Source organism: Chiloscyllium plagiosum, chromosome 8 (genome assembly GCF_004010195.1).
Source record: "Chiloscyllium plagiosum isolate BGI_BamShark_2017 chromosome 8, ASM401019v2, whole genome shotgun sequence".
Taxonomy (NCBI): Eukaryota; Metazoa; Chordata; class Chondrichthyes; order Orectolobiformes; family Hemiscylliidae; genus Chiloscyllium; species Chiloscyllium plagiosum.
The window spans coordinates 12422552-12435666 of NC_057717.1; positions in this window are offsets into that span (position 1 = coordinate 12422552).

The window sequence follows — 13115 nt, forward strand, 5'->3', positions numbered from 1 at the left end:
GTATAACTGAGGTTAATACTCTTGTATTTCATAATAATGGGATTAAGAATTAGAGGAAACGGAATGATGACATCTTTTCATTCTGATGGTTCATTTTCTTTTCTGAAGGGGGGAGGTGTTATGAAGCCGAAAGCTTGTCTAGTCACTTTAAGACAAACGGTTTTTGTTGAATAGAAAGTACAGCCATAAATGCCAGCTAAAGATCAGGCTGTTCCACATGTCACCATTAGCTGAGAAATGGATACCTGGGTTTTGTTTGCGGTTTTGACAGCAATTCAAATGCAACCAAAGAGTTTAAATAATGCTCAGGATACCAGAAGCCAACGGGATTTCAATATTATTGTTTGCACACTTGGAAAGCAATCAATCTATGAAAAATATTGTATCATGGCGAGTATATAAACCCAACAATCTGAACACTATAGGGAGAGCCACTGCCATCCAACAACAGAGTAACTGCTGTAGAGCAGAAGTGCTAACTGGCCATCACAAACACTCTCTATCAAAGATACATGTGCATGTCAAACCTACTTGCAGTAAAGAAAACATGACCAAGGGAGATCAGCAGCTGGAAGAGTGAACACAGCGGGGAAGATGGAGGCCGTGTGGTCTTGATATTGTAGTGTTTAATATGTGGGTTGTTGGAACAGCACATTTTTTACATTGTTGGAGTAAGATAACAAGTAGTTAAGAAAAGAGGAGCTTATATTTGTGAATAGTTGTTGTTTAGTGTTCCCTATTAAAGTTAAGAAACTCAATTGTTAATTTTTGTTTAAATAGTGGAATTTAGGAGTTCTGTGTCATTCATGTTTTAACAGATTATGTGGTGAAGCGAGCTTTTCTTGGTGTTTTGTTTTATTTCACAGAGGGGTTCGACTCCACCTTGTAAATGTCCATCCACGCTAACCCCATTTCCCTGCAGTTAGCCTATATCCTTCTAATCCTTTACTATACCACATATTTATCCAAATGATTTTGAAATGTTGTTAATGTACCCCCTTCAACCACATCTGCTGGCAGCTCATCCACGTACCAGCCCTCTGTGTAAAGACGTGGCCCCTCAGGTTCCCTTTTATTCTTTCCCCTCTATCCTTAAACTGATCCCCTCTAATCCTCGATTCTCTACACTTTGGAAAAAAACTCAGACCTTTAACCCTATCATACGCCTCGTGATCTTATACAGCTCTATAAGTTCCCCCATCAGTCTCCTATACTCTAAAGAAAAGGTCCTAGCTTGTCCAACCTCTCCCTATAACTCAGACCGTTGGGTCCTGGCAACGTCCTTGCAAATGTCTTCTGCACTCTATCTAATTTCATAACAAAGTGATAAAAACTGAACACAATACTTCAAGTGCGGCCTTACCAAAGGCCTGTGTAACAGCAACATAAATTCCCAAATTATAAACTCCGTGTCCTGCCTGATGAAGGGCAGTGTGCCAAAAGCCTTCTTCACTGCCCTGCCTACCTGTGACTCCACTCTCAGAGAACCGTGTACCTGAATGTCAAGGTCTCTCTGCCCACTGCACCCGTTAAGACTCTCGCGTTCACCATGAAACTCCTACCTTGAATTGAGTTTCCAAAATGCAAGATCTCACACATCTATATTAAATTCCATTTGCCATTTCTCGGCCCACTTGCCCACCTGATTAAGGTCCTGCTGCAATTTCTGATAAACTTCCTCACTTATCACGATGCCACTTACTTTAGTGTTCTCTGAAAACTTAATAATTGTACTTGTACATTCTCAACCAAATCATAGATACCAAACAACAATGGACCCAGCCTCCGGTCTGTCAAGCATCCTTGCACTAAACCATCTGATTCCTACCATCAAGCCAACTGTGTATCCAATTGGCCAGTTCCGCCAGCATGACACGAGATGGAACTTTCCAGTGCAGCCTGCCATGTGGAACCTTATCAAAGGCTTACTGAAATCTATAGAGACTACATCGACCACTTGGCCCTCATAAACTTTCTTGGTCACTTCATCAAAGAACTCTAACAAATTTGGGAAGCATGATCTCCCACTCACAAGGCTAAGCTAACTGCTCCGAATCAAACCCTGTGTAAGTAATGGGTGCAGTCAATGGTATGTTGTGCTTCATTGTTAGATGATTCGAGTACATAAGTAAAGCTATCTTCCTGCTGTTGTCGAGCCTTGTTGAGAGAACATTCGGGGCACTCTGTACAGATTTGATCACCTTTGTAATGAATGATCTCCTTACCACAGACATGGATGATGGTAACATAAGGATAGAGTAGAGAAGCTGAATGTTTAATCTGTACAGCTGTGAGAGACGAAGAAATGGTGACGCTGAAACACGAGGAGTGGCAGCGATCACTTATTTCCAAAAAAGACATTGATCGGTTGAGAAATTCCATACTTTACCCAGGATTGATTGGTTTGATTTATTGCCACGTGTACCTCAGTACAGAGAAACACTTTATTTATGAGCAGTGGAGGGAGATCATAGTAAGCATGGATAGGCAGATCATAGGGTGGAAATAAACTTGGACAGTGTAAGGCATGCAGGATACACTGTACAAGACAAGCACTCGACAAGATAAACATGAACAAGCTCAGCATTATTTGATCTTAGAGAGTCCATTCTTCAGTCTAACGTGACTTTCCTAATAGTTTATATGCCTAAATTAACTCTGCCCACGTTATTGTGCCGTCGGTGTGTTAATCTGTACTGGGTGTTAGGTTGCTCACAATCCTCAACAGTAGCCACAATACCTTCCATCTGAAATAGGTAGCCATTCCCACCAGCTTCCGCCCAACATAAGGAACACCAGGCTGGCTTCTCGGAGATGGAAGGTGCCTTCATGAGACTTCACACAAGACATATGGCTTCCCTGCTCACCGTGAGAAAACCACGTAAGTGTGTCATGAGCAACAGAGCTACGAGAAATAACGTGGAGCAGTCTGCCTGTGTAGCCTCTGCTCCACTTGTTCATCATGATAGAGCATCAATTCGGAGACAGTGAGGACTGCCGATGCTGGAGATTGGATTAGAGAGTGGATTGCTGGATAAACACAGCAGGTCAGGCAGCATCCGAGAAGCAGGAGAATCCACGTTTTGGGCATCAGCCATTCATCAGGAATCAGCATCAATTACCTCATTCTGTCCCTTTGTAAGTGCGTTGAGGGGGGAATGGCCTCCTCTTGTCCTGCATAAGTGACTTAAAGGGCTGAATGGCCTCCTCCTGTTCCTGTGTAAGAGACTGGAGGCGCTGAATGGCCTCCTCCTGTTCCTGTGTAAGAGACTCCAGGGGCTGAAAGGACACCTCCTGTTCCTGTGTAAGAGACTGAGGGGCTGAATGGCCTCCTCCTGTTGTATTGTAAATGACTCAAGGGACTGAATGGTTTCTTCCTCGTCCGATTGGACAGGGCCAAGGGCCTGATTGGGTTACCACTGGTTCCTGTTTGAGAGCTCGATGTCCTGGTAAGTGTGATGATGCTGCAGCTTTAAGAGGTTATTGTGTCCTGGTTTCTTTTCAGAGACAGATTGAATGATCATTACCAAGCTGGTTAGTTAAGACCACTGAGTAAACAGCTAGGAGGCCTTGTGTTTATTTGAATGCATCCTGAATGGGTGTGGCCAGCTCTCACAGATTAGGATCTCTGGGTTTTGGTTTCTCAGTAACATTAGAAACTACTGGGGTCTCCACAGAGTTGGAAGCTTCAGTGACGATCTCCTGGCTGCTACTGTCTCTGAATTTTCTCTTTGTGCTGTTTTTAATTCCTGGATTGGAGAAATGTTTGTGACATTCCGTGTCTGAATTTTCCTTTCTGCCAGGTGCTGTGTTTATGGAGTTTTCCTATATTGGAACAGTTCATTAGTAAAAGTTCCGAGATCTATTATTCTGTTAACTTGTCCAATCGAATTACGTTATTCTACATTCCTATTTCTTTGGTTTAATTTTACATTTCGTGTTTAAATAAATAGTGTTTTGCTTCACACCGAGTGGTTTGACCAGCCACATTGCATATGGAACTGACACTTTACTTTTCCTTTAAAATAAAAAAATCATTAGTGTCTAGGTTACCGCCTTCAAATATTTTCGAGGTGCTGTGGTGTGGTCCATCACACTAGACTCCTTCTGTTCCTGAGTAATATGCTGGAGGCACTGAATGGGCTGTACCTGATCTTCTCCAATAGTGTCAATGGGCTGAAAATCTTCCTCAGATTCTTGTAAAACTAGCGTGAGGTGCTGAATGAACTCTTATCTTACTGTGGCAATGTGCAGTGTCTGGCAGTGCTGTTACATGAATGCTATGGACCCTTTAACAGCACACGCCTCAATGGAGTCTGGGTCTTGCTGCACATGGACACAGACCAGTTAGGAGCATACGGGGGGGACAAAATGATTTGAACATTGTGGAATCTTCAGTGACCATTCCCACTTCTGAGCTTATGGTGGGGATGGTGGGGGCGGGGAGAAATTGATGAACAAGCTGAAGATATTTGTGAAGAGGAAGCTACCAAGAGGATCTCCCACAGAGGTGACCCAGGTCAGAGATGATGAGCATCTTCCTTTGTGCCATTTTGACATCCAACTCTGGCGAGGTTACTCTGACTCCCATTATGTCCAGTTTTGTTAAGATACTTGATGTCAACAGAAGTCAATCACTGCCTTGATATCAGGGCCAGTCATTTTTACCCGAACCCTTGTCTCAACCTCTTTTGTTCATATCAATAGGCCATGATATAGGAGCAGCAAGTGTTTTCTTCAAACAGGTGATATTGAATGTCAGGATTTCTCTTCTCAAGAGTGTTGGGGGAGCCAGATGACTGAAAGTATTTGAAGAGCAGGTAGAAGGATATTGGTCTGTCAGAGAGTTGAGGGCGATGAAGAATTGGATATGAAAGACAATTTGAGACCAAGAGCAGATCAGCCATGATTTTAGTGAAGGGCAATGCAGGCTTGGGGAGTGAACAACCTGCCCTGTTTCTGATGTACTCACAGTCTGTTATTGGAAAGTTAGTGACTGTTATTTTCATGAATGTCCTGTTATTGAATGTTGCAGTCAGGGAGACCAGACGATTTTGTGAGCCATCTCTGGGCGAGGTATGGGGGGATGTATTCTTAGTGAAATTGGGTCTCCAACATGACCAACAAATGAAGCACAAGTTGCAGAGATGGGGCGCTCTGCAAAGAGAGATCAGGGGCCTCGTTCATACCCAGTCTGGGTTTTCCAATTACATTTCTCAAATCACCTCAAACCGTGTGGGACAGTCTTGAAGGGTCGAATGGTCTCCTCTGTTTCTGTGCAACGGTTTATAGGTGTAAATAGCCTCTAACTGCTCCTGTCTAGCAGGTTTGAGGGGCTGAATGGAATACAGAAACATGGGACTGAGGAGCAGGATTGGGTCATTAGATACTTTGAGCATTCTCCACCAGGCACAAATATTATGGCTGATCAGGTTGTGGTCTCAGCCCCACTTTCCTGTCTGCATCCCATTATGCGTGACTCACATCTCTGTCAAATATTTAACTAACACAGCTTTCAATCAATGTGGACATGGAGTCACGATAAACTTTCAGTGAAGAGAATTCCGACTTGAAAGGTCCTTTCAGAATTTTTCATCATTCCGCTTATAGAATCAGAGAGAGTCATGCAGAACGGAAACAGACCCGTTAGCCCAACCTGTTCACTCCAATCAGATATCAAATCGGATCCAGTCCCATTTGCCAGCCTTTGGCCAATATCCCTCCTCTTTCAGATACTTTTTAAATGTGTGATTGTAAACGCCTTCACCACTTCCTCTCTCAGCAGTTTCTGTACACACACCACTCTCTGTGTGAAACATTTACCTTCAGGTCCCTTCTAAATCATTCGCCCTCTCCCCTTCAACCTAAGTTCTCTGGATCTGAACTCCGCTATCCTGGGGAACAGAACGTGGCTGTTCAGAATATCCATGCCCCTGCTGATTTTATGAAAATCAATAATGTCACCCCTCAACCTCTGACACAATGGGGGAAGCACCTCAACCTAATCTGCCTCTCCCTAAAGCTCAAACTTCCAGTTCTGGAACAGCTGTGTCAGTCATTTTTGCAGAAAACCGAATTGTACGCAGTATTCTTAAAGTGGCTTCACCAACATCCTGTACAGATGTAACATGCCACCACAACTCCTATACTCAATGCTCTGACTGATTAAGACAAATGTGCTAAATGTGTTCTGCACCACTCTGTCTACCTGCGACTCCACTTTCAAGGAACAATGTACCTGCAGCCTTGGGCCCCTTTGTTCCACAACATGCCCCAGGACTTTACCATTAAGTGTATTATTTCTGCCCTGATTTGCCTTCCCAAAATGCAACACCTCGTATTTATGTAAATTCAAATTCATCTGTCACTCCTTGCCCCTTTGTCCCATCTAATTGTGGTCTCGTACTCTGGGATAATCAATTACACCACCTTTCTGATGTAATCTGTAAACTTACTAACTATGGCCCCAATATTCACATCTAAATCCATTACATAAATGATGAAATGCAGTGAACTCAGTACTGATTCTTGCAGCACATTGCTGCTCCAGTCTGAAAAATATCCCTCTTCCTTCAACCTAATAGTGACGATCTTCTTCTATATCCCTTGTGACTGAAACTTACTAATCTGTCTCACAATCAGAATAAAATACTAGCTATGAAGACACGCTGAGTAGGTTAGGTTTATTTTCTCTAGAAAAAAGGAGATTGAGGGGGTACCTGATTGAGGTTTGCAAAATCATGAAGGGTATAGACTGGGTGGATAGAGACAAGCTTTTTCCCAGAGTGAAGGATTCAGTAACGAGAGGTCATGCTTTCAAAATGAGAGATGGAATGTTTAAGGGGGGATACACGCGGTAAGTACTTCACACAGAGGGTGGTGGGCGTTTGGAACGCGTTGCTAGCAGACGTGGTAGAGGCAGGCACGTTAATTTAAGATTCGTCTGGACAGATGCATGAGTAGGTGGGGAGCAGAGGGAGACAGATGCTTAGGAATTGACCGACAGATTTAGACAGTACATTTGTATCGGCTCAGGCTTGGAGAGCGAAGGGCCTGCTCCTGGGATGTGAGATTTTTTTTGCTGTTTGTTCTTTAAATGAACACCTTGCTGAAGTCCATATAGACAATGCCTACCAAACTGCCTTCATCAATTTTCTTTGTCACCTCTTTAAAAAACGTAACCAAATTAATGAGACATGATTTCCCATGCAGAAAGCCACGTTGTCCTCCCCTGTCAGCCCTTGCCTTCCCAAATGTATGTAAATGCTATCCCTCAGAATCCCCTCCAACAACTTACCCACCACTGACATCAGGCTCACCGGTCTATAGTTCTCCGGCTTTTGGGGTCACTGTTTCCTTTTCTAGTCCCACTGCTCCACTGCTCACTATAAATGTCAAACTATGATGGAAAGATGAATGACAAACAGTTTGGGTATTGCAAATATATAATCAATATTTCCCTTTCTAACAACACTGACATACACACACACACACAATCTCTCCAATTTTAACTTGAAAGAAGTTTGTCCAGATATTATTGTAACTCACGACCAAAGGAAAAATTTCGAGATTGTCCAAAATGTTATTCTTCTTCTGAAGATATTCTATTCACACAGCTGCTAGCAATGGGATTTCATCCTGGAACAATTGGATTTGGCTGAATTCCCTTTGCTTTAGGCAGTGAGGAGATTCCAATGAATTACAACATGGAACATAGAACAATACAGCACAGAACAGGCCCTTCGGCCCACGCTGTTGTGCCGAACATTTGTCTGGCTCAGTGGTTAGCACCACTGCCTCACAGTACCAGGGACGCGGGTTCAATTCCAGCCTCTGGCAGACTATCTGCGTGGATTTTGCACATTCTCCGCTTGTCTGTGTGAGCGTCTAACGGGTGCTCCAGTTTCCTCCCACAACCCGAACTGTGTAGGGATTTCTAGGTTAGATGCATTAGTCAGGGGTAAATGTTGGGGAACGGGTTTTGGAAATTTGGTATGGACTTGTTGGACCAAAGGGCCTGTTTCAACACTGGATGGATTCTATAAAAATAAGAATGGTAACGATGACTGTGGAGATTTTTTTTAGCTCGCACACATTGCTGTGATGAGGAATAATGAAGGAGAGAGAGTGCAATAGCTCGTTCCTTCTCGGGCAGATTACATTATCTCCCTCTCTGAGATGAATCACACAGTAATGTCATCCTCTCTGAAACTGGACCATGTGAGGTTTCCTTGTACATTGTCCAAACTATGTCTCCATCACATTCCCTGTTCCATGTAGGTGCAACATTGCTGCTGTCAGAAAATTAGCAGAAAATGATCTCTGTCGATTTGAAATGTGTTTACATGGTCCTGTGTCTTTAAAAAATAAACTGTTTCATTTATTCAGAATACCTGAGTTAAAATTAATGCATTTTTTAAGAAATACAGAAATTGCTGGAAAAGCTCGGCAGGTCTGTCAGTACCCAGATGCCTTTTACATGTTGTAGTTGTACCAGCCTTCACCACTTCCTCTGGCAGATCATTCCATATGCACACCACCCTCTGCATGAAATGGTGCCCGTTAGACCTCATCAAAATCTTTCCCCTCTCACTCTCAAGCAATGCCCTCTAGTTTTGGATGTCCCTAACCTTGGGAAAAACCCTGGCTACTCACCCTATACATGACAATTTTGATTTTATAAACCTCTACTGCTGGAAAATGTGACTCTAATAGCTGTGCTTTCAGTTATCCTGGGCCTAAATTCTGAAATTGAACACTAACACCTCTTCCTTCACCATCAAATCACCATTCTAAATCCATTTTAATCAGTTTTCTCAAACATATCATGAGACACTTCTGTGGGATTTACACCTAGACCTTTCTGCCCGGAGCTAGGGACACTAGCACCACTCGACAATACCCATAAAGCTGTAACAGTATTCTCCTGTGTGTTTGCTCATCAGCCAGTTCTGACACGCCGTGACATATCTCTGCAACAGGCAAGACTTGAATCCTGACCTTCTAGTCAAGAGCTTGGAACACGACCACATACATTCAGGAATTGGAATCAAATACAGAGCTCTGACTGAGAAGCAAGGACACTACCCACTACACTACTATACCCAGATTTCGGGTCATATTTTAAGTGCCAGCTTTCAGCTCGGTGTGGATTTATTATAATCAGGTTACCATTACGGAACTACAGAAAACACTTAGTCCTGTTATACAAATGCAAAATATTTGTCTCAACAATAGGATATTGAGTGCACGTGCTGCGCCATCGAAATTAACTATGAACATCTTTAATTGCTATTATCTGTAGTCTGCAATATTAGGGAAAGAAATCCTGCAGACACACTCATCCCAATGAAGGGTCTCGAATAGATATTTATTACTGAACACCAGAGACAGAGGAAGACCATAATTCTGGCCCCAAAACACGGATCAGTATTCCCCAACTCTCATGTGTGACTGTCCTCTTCCTAAAACCATTAAACAATTACTGTCCAGCCTCTCCTTCCCACTGACTGTCTCTGCAATCTGTCCCTCCTCCCCCTAACTGCACAAGGCAAACCAAGCTCAGGTCTTTGTGAAAATCAAGGCTGGAGTGCTCAGGTCTCCTGGAGAGGGGGAGGGAATTTGGGAAGTGGGGAAGGTGAGGAGGTAGTAATATCACTCACTGGGCTGAGGTGTGGCAGATGGAGTTTAGTTTGGACTAATGCTAGGTATTGGATTTGGTAAATCAAACAAGAGCAGGACCTATACAATTAAAAGTAGGGCCTTTGGCAGTGCTGTATAACAAAGATCTAGACCGTCAGGTATAATTCTTTAAAAATTGCATCTCCTATATTTAATGTGGTTAAGAAGGTGGGTAACACATTTTCATTGGTCAGACCTTTGAGTATCGGAAATGGGACGTCATGTTGAGGTTGTACAGGACATTGGTGAGACCTCTTCTGGAATACTGTGTCCAGTCTGGCCATCCTGCCCGCTCATTCCATTGGCACACCACCCTCTGGGTGAAAAACCTACCCCTTAGGTCAATTTTAAATTTCTCCCTGCTCACCTTAAAGCGATGCCCTTTAGTTTTGGTCTCCCCTATAAAATACCTTGACTCTTCACTTTAATATTATTGACCTTGATATTATTAGGCTGGAGAGGGTTGAGAACAGGTTAACCTGGATGTTGTTGGGAATGGAGGGAGTGAGCTATGAGGAGAGGCTGGACAGATTGGGACATTTTTCACTGGAGAGGATGAGATTAAGGGCTAACTTTACATAGGTTTATAAAATCATGAGGGGTACAGAGAAGCTGAAGTGCTGATGTCCTTTTCCTCTAAAATCATGAGGGGTACAGAGAAGCTGAAGTGCTGATGTCCTTTTCCTCGAGTTGGGGACTCAAAACTAAGGGATATTTTAAGGTGCAAGGAAAAGTTTTACAAAAATCATGAGAGGTAAATATTTTAGACAGAAGCTGGCTTGTGTGTGAAATGAACCTCCAGAGGAAGTGGTGAAAAGAGGGACAGTTACAACGTTTGAAGGACATTTAGATCAGTACATGGATAAGACATCAGTTTGGATGGTGCTATGAGCAGCTGCCCTCTCCCTCCCCCTCTCTGAATGAATCCCTATTGGTTTTCATTCTCTGCCAATGCCTGTGCAGTAACGTACAGAGGCCAAACGAGGGTGGCATTGCATCACTTTAAGCACTACAGAGACTGCCAGACCTGCCCCAGACAGAGACACACACAGCAATTGTTAGGACACACCATTGAGCTCATCTGGTAATTTAAACTAAACAAAAAGAAATACTCAATTCGCCTTGTAAGCTGTTTCAATATGAGGGACAGAGAACTCCCAAATTCCACTGTTTAAATAAAAACATCAATTTATTTTTTACCTCTGAAAGTGAACATTTTACATCAGCTATTCACAACTCTGAGACCCCCTTTCTCCTAACCACTTATTACCTGACTCCAGCTCTATAGCAATATACTGTTTCTGGGCTGCCATCCTCTTATATTACAGGAGCTTGTAGACTCTCAGTTTAGAACAGCATTCACCCTCTCTTAAAGGTACAGTACACGCTTTCAACTTAATCACATTATACCCTGATAAATATAGATAAGTGGAGTCTATCCGGATTTCTTTTGCTCTGTGGTTTGTCAATATTTCATTCGCTCCGTCTGGTGTGTGTTAGGACTTTGGTTGCTCCGTTGACAGTATGTCATTACTTGACTCCATCCATGCGAATATAGCAGTATTTCATTTGCTCACACTCGTGAATGTGGCAGGATTTCAGTTGTTTCATGGGGACTATGACACTATGACAATTTCAGTGTCTATAGATGGCACCAAAATGGAAGAATTGTAAAGTCTACGGAGGACTGTGTGGAACTCTAACAGGACAATGACACGTTGGTGTCATGATCAGGTATATGGCAGTTAGGGATCAATGCAGAGCAGTGTGAGGTGATGCACTTTGATATGAAAGACAATGCACGACAATATAAAACAGGTTATACCATTATAAAGCGGCTGCAGGAGCAGAGGGCCTTTGGTGTATATGAGCATAGATCTTTGAAGATGTCAGAACAAGTGAGGAGAGCAGTAACTATCACAGATTGGTTTCAGTATCTGAGCTGTTTACGGGGGAGGTGTAGGAGGAAGTCACCGTGCTCCCTACCTGGGAGGTGGCGACGACAATGTATTGTGAGCCCACCCTCCTGCCCACAGAGACTGTGGGATTCATTTGTACTAGCTTGACACAAAAGGGAAATGGCAGCAGGGGCACGGCTTCTAAGTTGTATCAGGGGGAAACTGAGATGCCCGTGGGTTTAAAGTGAGAAGTGCCGTTCAGTGAACATTGCTCCTTACTCGGTTGGTGGGATGTGGATGTTTCAGAATCTCCACACGAGGCGTCCCGAACCTCTCCGGCTCCTACCAGGGACCACCTCACATGGCGGGGTAGGGGGGGGGGCATGAGGGAATGGATACCGGGCATTCCACCACCCGGCTTGGACCTTTCTGCCCTATTCCAGGCTGTTTCTCCTGGAATGTGAGAAAGGGAGGGAGGGAGTGAGGGTGGGAGTGGGTGGCCCTGCTGTTAGTTCTAATGTAGGTGGGGATAATGGCAAATGGTGAGGTTTTCAGAGGGAGTCTGTCGACAGTGTTGTATTCATGCAGTGCAATTGATGTGGGGGGTAAAGTGGATGGGGTAACAGAGAGAGAGAGAGAGAGAGACAGAGACAGAGACAGAGAGACAGATATAGCGACAGAGAGAGGGATAGAGAGATAAGGTGCTGCATGCAACGCGAGAGTGATGGAGCACGAGCCTTGTTTGGGGATCGGTGCTATAACAGATACAGAGTGAGTGTGACGGACCAAGGCGAATACGGTGAGCCTTATCCGAACAGAGTGGGGTAGGCAAGTGATGCTTGTCCTGTATTGCTGGACATTTCTTCAGACCGCAGGTACTGCACTGAGCTGGGTGGTGAGCACAGACCATGCTCGGTGGGTCTGGTGGTGTGGCTCGCTCTGGGAAGAGAATGCTCCCCCTCTGTACTAGCCCATCCACCAGGACCTCCTTGTCCCTGTCAACAAACCGTGGTGTAATTGCTCCTTATCTGCCATGCTCGGGGTAAACTGTGCAGTGCAGATCCAAACTGAAAAACCTCAACCGTGTGCCCCTTGGCTGTTAAAAGATGGCACCATTGCCAGGGATTACGGAATATCCAGTGTCACCCGGCTGATGGTGAGTACCTCCAGCTATGATGGGTGAGAGAATCGAGATGGCATTGAATGAGAGGGACACCATGGGGTTGAGTGGGGTGGGTAGGTAATGAAGTGAGTTCGATAAGATAGCACCAGGAAACTAGCTCGGCCGAGTGTGGATGATCCCTCTGTCACAGTCAATGAAAATGGCACTGAGACAAATTATTATTAGATTTAGCCCAATGAGTCAAAGACTCTGCTGACCCAACGCCGAGATACAAATCTGCAGAACAAATATTCATCCAAAACTCTGAATTATCTGAACTCTCACCAATGTCCTGTTCACCTTCCATTCCTGGAAACACTTATGTTACAGGATGCTGTTAAAATGTTTTCATTTCAGCATTCTGAAACCTGGGA